Below are 13,618 nucleotides of genomic sequence, written 5' to 3' on the forward strand. Positions count from 1 at the left end.
ATATATATATATATATCTTATTGACGTTTCCACAAATATTCATATTTTTTAACTGTAATTAACACCTTTAATTAATGAAAGTATGTCTGATTGTGTACAAAGTAGACAAGACTTTCAGCCCCATATCTCTAGTGGTCACAGTCTACGGTGTTGCCCATGATCCAGATATTAACTCAACTCAACCTGTACCTATAAAACACAGGTATCATCTAGAAACATTTTTTATCTTTATAAATCAGGTAAGATGTGAATTGTTCATAAGATTTGACTTCTGTTCTGTTTCACTCACCGATCACCATCAGGAATTTTATGTCAACGCTAATAGTGAATTTTATGTGGGTTAATAAAAAGCAAAAAGTTTGCACTTTTTTTAACTTTGACACAAACTCCGAGTCTCTTTGAACAATGTATGACTCTTCCCATTAACCCTGAACAGAAAATGTGTCGTATCCCAACAATCTGCACAGAAAAGGAAGTTCCAGGCTAAAGTAGCTTAAAAGAAACATGCACTCAAGTAAAGACGACCAATCTGGGAGGTAGATGTGGAAAAAATCTGATTTTCGTGAACGTACATGCAGAGCACAAGACCGTTTGGTTTCTCAGAATAAGAGCCATCTTGAAAAAGTCACATATTATATAAAGGCATTTTAGTGGATTAGAGCCTAATTTGCAGCCTGAGCGAAACTGTTTCTCCTGCAGGGCTCTTTACTTTGTTGCTCCTCAAGGCTCTGAGGAGGAGGTGTCAAGTCCCATCATGAGGAACACATGTTGCCTGACACAAATAACCACCCCCAGATGAATGAGCGACTGCTCGTGGTCAACACACGTCACCTCATTTTCAAATCATGGACGGATGACTGCCGCAGAAATCCTCTCCTCTGACGCAACGCCGGAAACTTGGGCTTAAATTTTATTTTTGTTATCCCCTTTTCCTCAATTAGTGGGAAATCACTTAATTGAATAGAATATGAAGCTTAAATTGTGCTTTAATTGTATGTTTTATCCTTTCAGGTAAATACTGGAACGAATTCAATCAGATTAAGTTGATTCTTTAATGGTGCTGTGGAAATATTCATGAAACTGCTGCATGAACAAATTCCCACGAGCAACAGATTTACTAATTGATCATTTGCCTTTCCGCCTGTGATCCCACGAGCTGGGATGAGAGCTTTTTAGTGAACTATCACTTCAGCAGCGTTCTCAAGTGGATTAAAGCGTGTTTTTCTGATCGTTTTAAAAAGTTCTGATTGTTTTTTAATTAATGCCTTCACTGCTTCTGCTGAAGTGGGGTTGATGACGGCAGAGCTCGGGAGGTGTCTCTGCCACACGGCCGGCCCAGCCCTGTAGCTCAGGTGTCCTCTCTGGTTTATTGTTCAGCTGTAAAACCTTTTCAGAACAGAACAAACACTTTTAAAAGAAGACAGACGTGAGCATTTTGTCTTACAAGAATGACAGTTGAAGAGAACTGACATTTAGAGTTTTAAAGCTTTCTTTAACCGCTCCAACAAAGCTGACATTAAGTACCTTCATTTTGAATTCATGGCACTTTTTTAATAGTGTGAATTGCAGATTCACTAATCAGCCTCCTGGTTTCTATTTTTCTGCATGTTTTTTTTTTTGTCATTCTTGCCTCAAAACCTTCTCAGTCAGTAAAAGGGTTCAGTGACGGTTTTTCCAACTTTCCATTTTTCTACAAGAGTTTGTCCAGATCATTTTGAGACTTTGGTGGAAACTTATCGTATTTTCTGGCGTATAAGTCGCAGTTTTTTTGCATAGGTTTGTCAGTCCTGCGACTTATACACTGAAGTGACTTATTTACAGGTTTTTTTTTCCATGTTCATAACACAATTTTTGACTGAAGCTTTAAATTTTGAAGAACTGCAACAGTGAGTCCTCCCGTTCCCGCTTGCTTCACAGGCGGAGGAACGCTGGAGAGCTAGTGGCTCCGGCCGCGATAGATGGATGGATTCAGTCAACCTTTATTTATACAGGTTAATCCCATTGAGCCTCTGGGACTCATTTAAAAGCGAGACCTGAATGGATGGCGCTGCACCACCCAGGCAAAATGAAGCAGTTTTGACTGACCATTAAATAAAAACATAATAAACACGACGGGTCAGCAGTGGCGCATAATAAATGCGACTTATGTGCCGAAGCAACTTATATATGTTTTTTTTCCTCTTCAAGATGCTTTTTGGACTGATGTGACTTATACTCCGGAGCAACTTATGCCCCTTTTGCACCGCTCCTACTCAGCCACAACTCTGCTCAGTCCTGCCTGGATTTGCACCGAACTTCAGGACGGGTTCTGTAGGCGTGTTCAGAATCCAACTCGCCTTACCACCTGGTGGCGGTAGTGGTCGCTTAAGCTATTTACTAACCACCACTAAACGGGTTAAGAAGAAGAAGACCCTGAAGAGATACACAACCAAATGGAGGATTTTGCGTCTTTATTGAGCATTATGCTCGTCTAGGGCTTTTTGTCAGACATCAAAGAGAACTGTCCCTATCCCTTGCCCGGAAATGGCTGCGGGCAGAGGAACACAGGCAGCAGGCTTTGTGGCAAAAGACTATGGAGAAGTACCGGAGAGTGTGGCAAACCATAATGCAGTATGAAATAGAAAACAGGATGCGAGCTGTGGGATGATAGAAGGTAAGCTAGTGCTAATCTTCTCATGTGAGCTGTAACATATGAATATAAAATGGCAGATCGAGTTGTTTGGAAAGTTTCTCAGTGACTCTGGCTCCTCCCCCTGACCAATCAGTGACCAACAGTGTTCTGACGTCACGTTAAGGTCCCGACTCAACTCGACTCAGCTCGAACGGTCCCACCAGAGAAGCAGGGACGAAAAAAGGTGTTGTTTTGTCTTGTTTCCCATAAAGGTCGGACTCCGCTTGTAACTCCTTCAGAGTGGACCCTGGTGTTTTGGTGGCCTCTCTCACGTTTCTGCTTCTTGCGTTGTCACTCAGTTTGTCAGGACGACCTGCTCTTGTTAGATTTACACATGTCCCATATTTCTTCCATTTCTATTAGAGGGGTTTAACAGAACTCCTGGAGATGTTTAGGGCTTGAAAATCCCTTCGTAACCATCTAGTACTTGAAGAGTATCTTGTAGCATCTTGTACTTCGGAGTGATGGAAGCTATATATGTAAAACGAGAGAAGCCATCTTTAAACAGAGGAGGAGGGCTTAGATTTCAACTTCCAAAAACGTATAATGCAGATTTAAGCCTGATACGCAGTCATTCTCACACCAATCAGGAATTTCATCCATTTGACCAGAGTGGCCCATCTGTGAGTCAGGCTAAAAAAGACCCTAACAAACTCCATGGTGGGGAGTGAAAGGGCAATCTGCATATGTATCTAGCTCAGCTTTATAACTCAAACCCCACACTCTGTTCTTTGAATTGAGAAAGCTCCTCGGATGAGAAGCGAAACGTCTTCTGTTACAAATAAAGTCCAGTTGTTTTGTTTTGAACTTTATTGAATTTACCATGTCCTGGATGACTGAGAATCTTCACCAGCACTTCTCAATAATCTTTGAGTTGAATTAGGACTGTAGTTAAACGTCATCACTTATTTTACATTCCATATTTGCATTTATTTTGCAATATTTTGTAGGTCTTTCATTTAACTTTGCCATTAAATGCAATTTTTGTGCTTTTTTTGTAAAGCAGTCAAAATATATTAACCATGATTGCATTATGAAAGCAATTAAAGCATAAAATATCCGTTTACTTTCTATAGGCAATGTAAATGTGAATAAATTAAATTTCTGTCTATATTTTTGTAGTTTGCTGTTTGTGTGCATCTCTCATGGGAAATAAAACTTTTCGAACTGCATCAATACTCCTCTGGGCCATTCCGCTCACACCGGTCCATCATGTAGATGTGATGCTGTGGGGTCTGCGGTTTTCCTAAACTTTGATCAATTCTATCGACTGTCAAACGTGTCGCACAGAGGAGGTAAAAGAAAAAGAGCTCTCGTGAAAACAATGTTTTTTTTGGAACTTGGTGAATATGATTTACAATCAAAAACTACGTTTAAGAGTCAGAAGACAACTCAGCTCATTTTAACATAAAACGAAAAGACAAATAAAATAGTAACTGTGGAGAACTGTAAGAAGTAAGTTCTTTTGGAACAAGCACATCAGGTTTTAACTTAGAGAAGAAAATATGTATTGTCAAACTTCCTGTATGCGTTTTATTTTCTTTTGTGAAAGATAGACTTTAAATCTAGCCACAATTTTCAACAAAGAGAGAGAAAGAAAACATCTTTTCAAGCACAAAATGCTGATTTTTGTTATTTTTTTACTGGATAGTGCAGTTAGATGTAATAGCATGCTGCATTGCACACAGCTGCACACATCAGAGGGACGTAAATCTGCAGGTTGCGTTGTCTTTGTTCACCAAAAATTGATCTGAAATCACCAACAAAAACCAGCCTCGTTGTTTTGCAGCCTCCGCCACCACGACAACCGTCTCCGTTTTCAGCTTGTTTGTTCCCTGAGAAAACATACAACTTTTATAACAGAGATTTTAAAAGGTGGTTTTATACTTTCGTAAAGGTTACAATTATTTTCAAGAACAGCTGGGTGCTGGAGTCTTCAAGGGCTTCAGACAGACATAAATGTTGCATTTATTTGGGACTGTTTGTTGAAAACGTCGTTTGCAGCTTTAGGATGTCGTCTGTCATCGATGTGTCAATCTCAAAGGGATAATTCAGATTTTCTGAAGTGCAGTTGTATGAAAATGTCATGAAATTACCAAATAATATGTTGAAGGTAGTTAAACACTGGATTTTTTTTTTAAACAAACATTTTTTCTGATCATATTTACAAACTAATAACTTACGCAAGTAAAGAAGACTTTGCCATCATAAAACTCAGCTAATTTCAAAAACTTTGTTGTGGTTTGTGCAAATGTTCTCCTATAGGTTTTACAGTATTTGTCACATTATGGTAGACCAACAGAAAGTGCTGCACTGCAAATTGGAAATAACAAAAGGACTCTGTGCAAATAACTGCGAACTTATGTCGTAAATGTTTTTATTCAAACATTTTTATGATCTACAAGAAAAAAATTGTGAGACACTTTAAGATGTCAGTTGTTCTGATTTGACGTTTGTAATCCGTATTTATCCAATCGCGGCTCAGATGGAGTGAATTTACACCCGACAGTTTTATGGATACCCTAAATGTTTGTTCATACGACATTTACCTGCTCAGTGTGCAGCCATGTCACATCAGTGTAGGTCTGCTAACGTTTCTGTAAAAGTTATAACACATTTAGATTATTATTTTAACATGGACACATTTTTGTCATTTTCTTCCTTAAGAAGTTTAACTATAGATCCAGCTAAAGAGATTTTAACCAAGAAAACTGCACAGTTTGTGTTTATTCAGGTGATCATAATGCTAAATAATGCTGCTCAGTCTGTTGTTCAGTGATTGACACAGCACATGACACCGTGACCTAGAGTTGCATTCGGGCCCAAAAAATCTGACCCGACCCGACCCAGCCCGTAGCCATCATTTCTGAACTCCACCTGACCCGACAAATTAACAGTAATTACAGGTCCGAACCCCCCAAAACCTGACATTTTAAATTAAGCTTTGACTGCTTATATAGCTATTCACGGTCGGCGGATGAGCGCGGCTGAATAAAAGGGGCAGAAGTTCGGAGCTGAGGGGGTGTTTGTCCTTTCGTGGTCGTCAAAGTGCTTTAAAACCCTGCTTCTGCCTTCATTCTGCATTATTCAGACACGGCCCCTGCTCTGACATGTCTGCTTTGGGAGCTCACCTGTTTGGGTCGTCGGCCACGCGCGTCCGCTGAGTGCAGCGGCTGAACGTCCATTTGGGCAATGGATCACTTCCTGGTAGTACCGGTAGTCCCATCTGAAGCTTAACTGAACTTTATTTTACTTCTTTCAAGGTCGGTCAGCTCGCGAAATGGCTGAGTGCGGCTGGGGACAGTATGGCAAGCCATGTTGCCATATAATTGGAAAGTATGACAAGTCATGTTGCCATGTAATTGGAATGTATGGCAAGCCATGTTGCTACATAGTTGGATCGCGACTGATCCACTGACACAATCAAAAGCCCAACACTGACCCGGACCGCCCATCCAGCACATTATTATGACCCGACATGGCCCAAATTCGGGTCGGGCCGTGCCAAGCTTCAGGCCCGGTTAGACATGACAACTCTACTGTGACCACAGCGGGTTCAAAAACAATCAGCACAAGCAACAAACCAAAAAGAAACGCACCTATACTGCATCCTGTAATCTGCTGCGATTAATAAAATCCCAGTAAAACTGACTTTTGTAAGAACCTGTGGGAATCTGTGTTTTATTAGTGTTTTGCGTTTAGATTTTGAGATCCTTGTGTTTTAGTTCTGTTTTATTTTCAGTCTTCCTAGTGTGTTTCCCCCCATGTGGTCAACTCCAGCTCCTGCCACTCTCACCTGTGCCTCATTTTTCCCCAGGTGTTCATCATTATGTCTCGTTAGTGTCCCGTTAAGTTCAGCGTCTTTGTGTTTCCTCATTGTCTGTGCTTCCCACAGCCGTTTATGCTCCGTTTCCTCCTTGTTTCCCTGTTCCTGTGTGTTATGTAAGTTTTTTTCCTGCCTTAACAGCTTTGGTTTATCCAAAAATATGTATTCTTTTAATCCTGAGTTCCCCATGTAAGTCTGCACCTGGGTTCGAGCCAATGATAGAACCAGCTAGACAGACGGGTTTAAGTCTAAAGAGCAAAACAGGCTGAGGAACTAAACCCAACATAAGTATCCACAAAGAGCAATCTACAACAGGTAAGATATTGACAATTTATAACCTTTCCAAAAAACCCCACTTCACAAAGAAATGTTAAAATGTAAATTATGTGTTAGCTTTAAACCACAGTTTAGAGTGGACTTCCGTGTATTAGTTACACCATTTAAGCAGCTAGTCTAAATTTTAGGTTAAAATTTATAACTTTAGATTTTCAGAGTGCAGCTTTGTTCAAACTTCAACTTTAAATGTAATTTCCTCCTTTTCCATTAATTAATCTCTTTTATCACTGTGCTAAAATAAAATGTTCAACACTGAGCCTGTTTCATTCATCTGCTGCATCTCGCTCTAACGATGTAAGACAGATCTGTGTGCTGTGAAACCAAGCCCCTTGTCTCCGCTTCGTTCTTATTATTTAACGTTCATAAAACCAGATACTGCTGCAAAAGGGTTGTCTGTGTCAGGGAAAACTAAATGTTCTGCTCCTCTGCATAGTGTTTGGTGATGAAGAGAAATTCCTTTCTAGTGAAACGTGGCTTGCAAGGGTAACGTTTTACTCAAAACCACTGTCAGGCAGGAAATATTTGAATTTAAGTGTGTGCTGTGCAGTTAAAAAAAAAACAATTTCTGAAGAAAGAAGCCATTTAACAAAGATTGTAACCCATCCCTCTGTTTGATAACATGCTTTCCCTGAAATGTTATTGGGACACACATTGCTGAAACTTTCTTCTCATTGCCAATTTCATATTATTTATATTCACATTATTATGTCAAATCTTCATTCAGTTGTAACGTATGACTAGTTGAATTAGATTTAAGAAGAAAAAATATATTTATTCAAGATGACAGTAACTGTAAGAGCCAAAGTGACACAAGAATAACACTGATTTTGACAGCTTATTTTTTGAGCATCAGTATGGAAGCCCATTTCTGCCATGAAAGAAAAAAAAATGAAAACCCAACAGGAAGTCATGATTTTGACTTTTAAAGTTATAATTATGAGAATAAAAGTCATACTTATGAGTTTTAAAGTCCTAATTATGAGAATAAAAGTCATACTTTCGAGTTTTAAAGTCATAATTAGGAGAATAAAGTCCTAATTATGACTTTTATTCTCGTAATTATGATTTTAAAACTCAGTTATGACTTCCTGTTGGGCTTTTATTTCATAGCGGAAATGGGCTTCGATACTAAATGCTATATAAAGAGGCGATGAAAAGATGTATACATTACATACCTTTATTTAAAAGGGTTGATGTTTGAAGGCAGAGGGACATACAATGAATGAATGAATCAATGTGCTTTGCAGGAAAACTACCGGTGTTTGACAGGAAGTTGCATCCCTGTAGAATCACGGTGTCTGGCAAGGGACAAACTTCGAAATCAAATTAGAAAAGTCGAAATTATGACTTTAAAGCTCGAAATTATGACTTTTATTCTCGTAATTGTGACTTTAAATTTTAAATTTTTGACTTTAAAAGTTGAAATTATGACTTTTATTCACATAATTATGACTTTAAAACTCGTAATTATGACTTTTATTTTGTAATTATGACTTTATATTTCAAATTTTTTTACTTTAAAAGTTGAAATTATGACTTTTATTCACATAATTATGACTTTAAAACTCGTAATTATGACTTTTATTTTGTAATTATGAATTTAAAACTCAAAATTATGACTTTTATTCTCATAATTATGACTTTAAAAGTCGAAACTATGATTTCCTGTTGGAATTTTTTTTTTTATGACAGAAATGGGCTTCTATACATCAGTGACTATAGAACCATCCTTTTTTGCAATGCAATTGCCATCATTTTGTTTGTCAGCCACAGCAAAGTTCACATTTAAACCAAAGCAACCAGTGGCCTCAGAAGTCAACAAACTAGTAAATGGAGTCTAACTCTGTAATTTGATCTCAGCTGTTCTGTGAAGGCCTCAGAGCATTAATAATCAAACAACATCATAACGAGAACACACAGGACAGGTCAGGGATAAAGTTTTGTGAATTAAGCAGGATTAGTTAAAAAAAAGAACACAAATTTTGAGCTCTTGGAGCACTGTTCAATCCAACATCCTTCATTTTTTATTTACTTTTATTTAGACAGGCATCTCGAGATGGGAAATGGCGAGAGTACAGCAAAACTGCACCAAGATATGGCTGTCCAGAAAAACTGACAAACCAGGAAAAGAAGGCGTTAATTTACTAAACAACCAAGAAATCTTTGGAAACTCTGGTGGAGCTGCAGAGACCCCCAGCAGGTAGGAGAATATTATGCAAACCACATGCCATTTTCCTTCCATTTCACAATTACGAGTTACTTTGTGTTGGTTCATGACGAAAAATCAGATTAAAATGCTTTGAAATTTGAGTTATAACAAATTGTGTCCAACATTTTTCAGTCAGGTCATCTGGACAGTTTCTTTTTTGTGCTGAAACGTTTCGCCTTTGATCCAGAAGGCTTCATCAGTCAAGGAAACGCACAACAAAACTGATTTTTCCCCCAACTGCTTACTCCAAAGTGGAACAAGCCAGCTTTGCTTGTGATAAGATGGTCTCTTTGACCATCACCATAACAAATCACCATAACAAATTGTGCAATACTTTTGTCAAAGCACTATAGCACAGACAAGTTTCTTACTTTTTGTCTGAGATCAAGTTGTGCCGTTGACGTGCCAAGAGTGGGGTCAGCTTCATGTCGTGCAGAAAAACGTCGCACCCTCTTTGGTTTTCACGCTACTGAACATTTAGCAAATTAATGCACGTCCGCTGCTGCACGACGAAGAGCGCAATCCAGTGAAGACGCACTGAAGTCTGCAGTGATTGTGAATGTTGAGAAAGTGCATCGAAAATAATGAGAGTAAACGGATGCAGGAGCAAAATGGGTCAGTATTCTTGAGACCTCTTGTGAGGCCTTCCTGACACTGGAGGATAATTGGACGAACTGTCCAATGAAAACATGACTCATCCTTTGTCGACTTTATTTTTTTTTTATCTGGTTGAAATGAGATGGCTGGGAGTTTTCTTCACTGAGTTTGGAAATCTTCCGATTCTCTAATTGTTTGTGTAGGTGTCAGAATTCCCTCTCTGATCCTAAATAAAGATGCTAACAGGAGCTGATCCCGCAGCGGCAGCAGGCCAAGACGAAAATGAGAGAACCACACGAAACACGCAGCCCTTGTTTTGCAGAGAAGAGACATTTGAGCCTTCAAGAAATTGCTGCACGTCAATTGAAAGCAAGTTTTAGCTCGTGTTCCTGCACAACAAGTATGTTTTTTAATAAAAACGACTGTGTGTTGTTGAGAGCATCGACAGCATCGTCGAAGTGAAGCTTGTTCTTTGTGATTAATTCAACTGAGTGGCTGTAATTTAAAAGCTTCAGGAGCTCAGCATCAATCTACTGAACCGGCTGAATAAAACTAATGTAATGAATCAATCAGCAGAGATATGCGCATTAATCTGGAACGCGTCTCTGTCAGAAACCTTTCAGCGCGGGGTTCAACCCCCCCACCCTGAGGGGAAAGGTGACTAAAGAGAGAGAGAAGATGCATGTGTGGGAGGATGAGAGGATGAAGATGCAGGTACAGTATGAAACACTCAAGCTGTGCTGCACATTCATCAGCGTGATTGATTGAAGCGTGGCATCGCTTCTTAGGAGGAGCAGATGCAGCCATCAAACGGAGGTGTGCCAGGAACTGAACTGTCCTTCACTGTCTCTCCCCCCCAACCCCTTCATCCACCAATGATGGGAGGTCATCCAAGCATTTAGCAACACAGCAGATCTGGTGTAAGTGATGCTGCTAATGGACTCGGAACGCACGCTTTGATGTCATAAGCAGGTAGGAAAGGAAAAGGTAAGCAGGCTGGCGTCCTGCGCAAAACGAGATTAGATGAAAGAAATTAGCAAATAACACAGAGACACCAAAATGGCTGTAAAACGGTCACAAACTGCAGCTTTTAATAGGGTTAAGTTTGACTGGAAAACTGCTGTTTGAACTCAGATCAGGGTTTTCTCTCATAACCTGCTTTAGTTCAGCTCTTATTTCTGTTGATGCACTGCCAGGCCTTATAAGACACTGATGACGCACGGATGTTACCATCGGCGGCGTGTTTGGTTTTGCTCCATACAGTGAGACCTCTGCGGCCCCGTTGTCATTGCTTTGGTCTAGTTTTGCTTCTATCGGGATCTATTTTTACAACTGCACATCTTACTTTTTTTAGCTTTTCTTAGTCGACTTTTATTCTTTTGAATCTACTGGGCGTTAAACAACCTCTGTCTCTGGGTTTAGCTGTTTCCACTGGCTTGCCAACGCTGACCTCTCCATGCGGCTTTAAGCTGCTTACGACATCCAGTCTCAACCACTAAATCTGCTTTTTGTTATAAGATACGTGTTCTCCAATCTTCCTAATCTTTGAAGAAGCCTCTCCAGTTTTAGAAAAGTTTCATCTTTGCCACGCAATTTACGTTGTCCTCTTGCTTCAGTAAATCTATAGGAAACAATCAGACAAACAGCATAACGCCACTTTAACAACATAATAATAATGTAGACAAACACTAAAAAAAAAGGTAAGGAATGGGTGTAACTGGGTCCACATGGTGATTTCCAAGGTGCTGACATGTTTAGAATAAGCACTAGAAGGCACAAGTAGTAGCATCATGAGTGGAGCTGTGGTGTTATCAGGCAGTTGCTGAAGCTTTTTAGAATCAGTCAAAGCAATGCCTGATAGACAAATTAGACAGCATTTTCAGTGCTTATGCAGCATTATGTCTCTATCAGCAAAGATACAAGTTGGCTAATATGGCAGCCATGACGTCATGAGCAGACAAAGCTGTGTTTGTGGAGTAAATGATGGTTATACAGTAATTGGCTTTTAGATTGATCAAATTGCAGCCATGGATATTTCTGAAGCAATTTTCAAAAGTCAGATATTAGTTTTAGTCCCATAATCTGTGCTCCTACAAAAAATAAAGAAAACCTCAGTCCATGTTGCCGGTGTCATTTGTCTTTCGTTTCATCTTTTCTTCCCTGAACACTAAAGATTTTATGCCTGGCAGCAGCTAAAGTAATCAAAGCACAACTGTCTTTACTGCTGACTTTAAAATATTTGATATGAGGATACTTGTCCAGTCATAAGCTAAATGTATTAGCTTTTCCATGGTGTTTTGAATATTAAGTTAGCATCTACGGTAATAGTTGGTCAGCGACCTGAGATTAACTATGTATGTGTCATGTTACCATGCACATTTTTTTACACATGAAATACAAATCTATGGAAGCCCATTTCCACCAATGAAAAGAAATGGGATGTTATATTTCAACTTTCAAAGTCAAAATTTCAACTTACTAAGTCAAAATGTCAAAATTTTGGCTTAGTAAATAGAAATTATGAAATACCTTTGGATGTTTTATTTCTTTTCAATGGCAGAAACTGGCTTCCATACATTTCACCAACCTGATAATCGCAGAAAATCGAGATGCATCAATAATTGTTTTAAAATTGCATCACAACCATCTGTATTATATTTGAATCAAATGATGCAGTGCCACTTCTAATTTGTAGTGGCACTTTAATCTTAGGACATGGACAGAAGACAAGTAAATTTATGTTAATATTTTTATAGTTTTACTCAGATTTTTATTTTTTTATTATTGTGCGTGAACAGTGAGGCGCCAAGGGGACAGGATAAATCCTGCCACTGTTCTGGAAAACTCCTGACATGATATTGTGGGCAGACAAAGGACAACACCTGTCCAAACACATCTATGAGCTGCCTGCATCTTGTTAAGCTCCTCCCACAGTCTCCCAATCATTACATGGATCACCTTAAACCAGTGGATTCCAACCCTGGTCCTTGAGGAACACCATCCTGCATGTTTTAGTTATTTCCCTGCTCCAATGCACCAGATTCAGTGAATTAATTACTTCATCAAGTTCTGCAGAAGCCTGTTAAACACATATTTATTAAAATCAGGTGTGTCAAAAACAGGGAAACTACTAAAACATGCAGGGTGGCATTCCTCAAGGACCAGAGATGGGAACCGCTAACTTTAACAGCAACTCTAGTGCTGAGCCAACAAACCTTGATGTCCAGTTTCAAGTGGTTGCAGGATACAATCGCTGTATGAGTCCATCCATCCATCCATCCATTATCTTTACCCGTTTATTCCATTTTGGGTCACGGGGGTCGCTGGTGCCCATGTCCAGCAATCACTGTGCGAGGGGCGGGGTACACCCTGGACGGGTCGCAAGTCCATCACAGGCTCAGTTATCTATTGAATTTGATGTAATCATTACAATACAGTCACATAACCTGTGAACATGTGCAGCATGTAACATATTTATTATTTTATATCCTATTGTCTCAGTGCTGAACACTGCACCCATTTTCTATCATTATGATGATCAACAACGTTTTTTTATTGCTTTGTATAAAGTGAGATAACCTCCAAGGCTGGTTTGCCTTGTTAGTCTCTTTAAAAATACACGAGTTAAAAGTCTTTGTTGAGACAGCTGTTTACATCACTGTTCACGAGTCCCTGCGAAATAAATGACAGAGCTGCCTTTAAACAACTCTCTAAGTGTTCCATCATAGTTTTTTTCCCTCCTATAAAGAGAAATAATTTAATTAAACATTAGGTCTTAAGTTTTTTTTTTACATTTTTATTTCAATATTTTCATATTTACCACTTCAATGGGACAAAAAGCGGTGAGCAAATACTCATGGATCAAAACCAGAAGTTTGTTTGATTTATCAAGTATTCTGAGAACTTGTAATTTGATTACTGATTAGCTCCCTGACCAGTGTTTTGTAATTAGTTTTTCTTTTTCTTTCTACTTTCCACT

The sequence above is a fragment of the Nematolebias whitei genome, chromosome 20 (genome assembly GCF_014905685.2).
Source record: "Nematolebias whitei isolate Nwh7 chromosome 20, NemWhi1, whole genome shotgun sequence".
NCBI classification, from domain to species: Eukaryota; Metazoa; Chordata; class Actinopteri; order Cyprinodontiformes; family Rivulidae; genus Nematolebias; species Nematolebias whitei.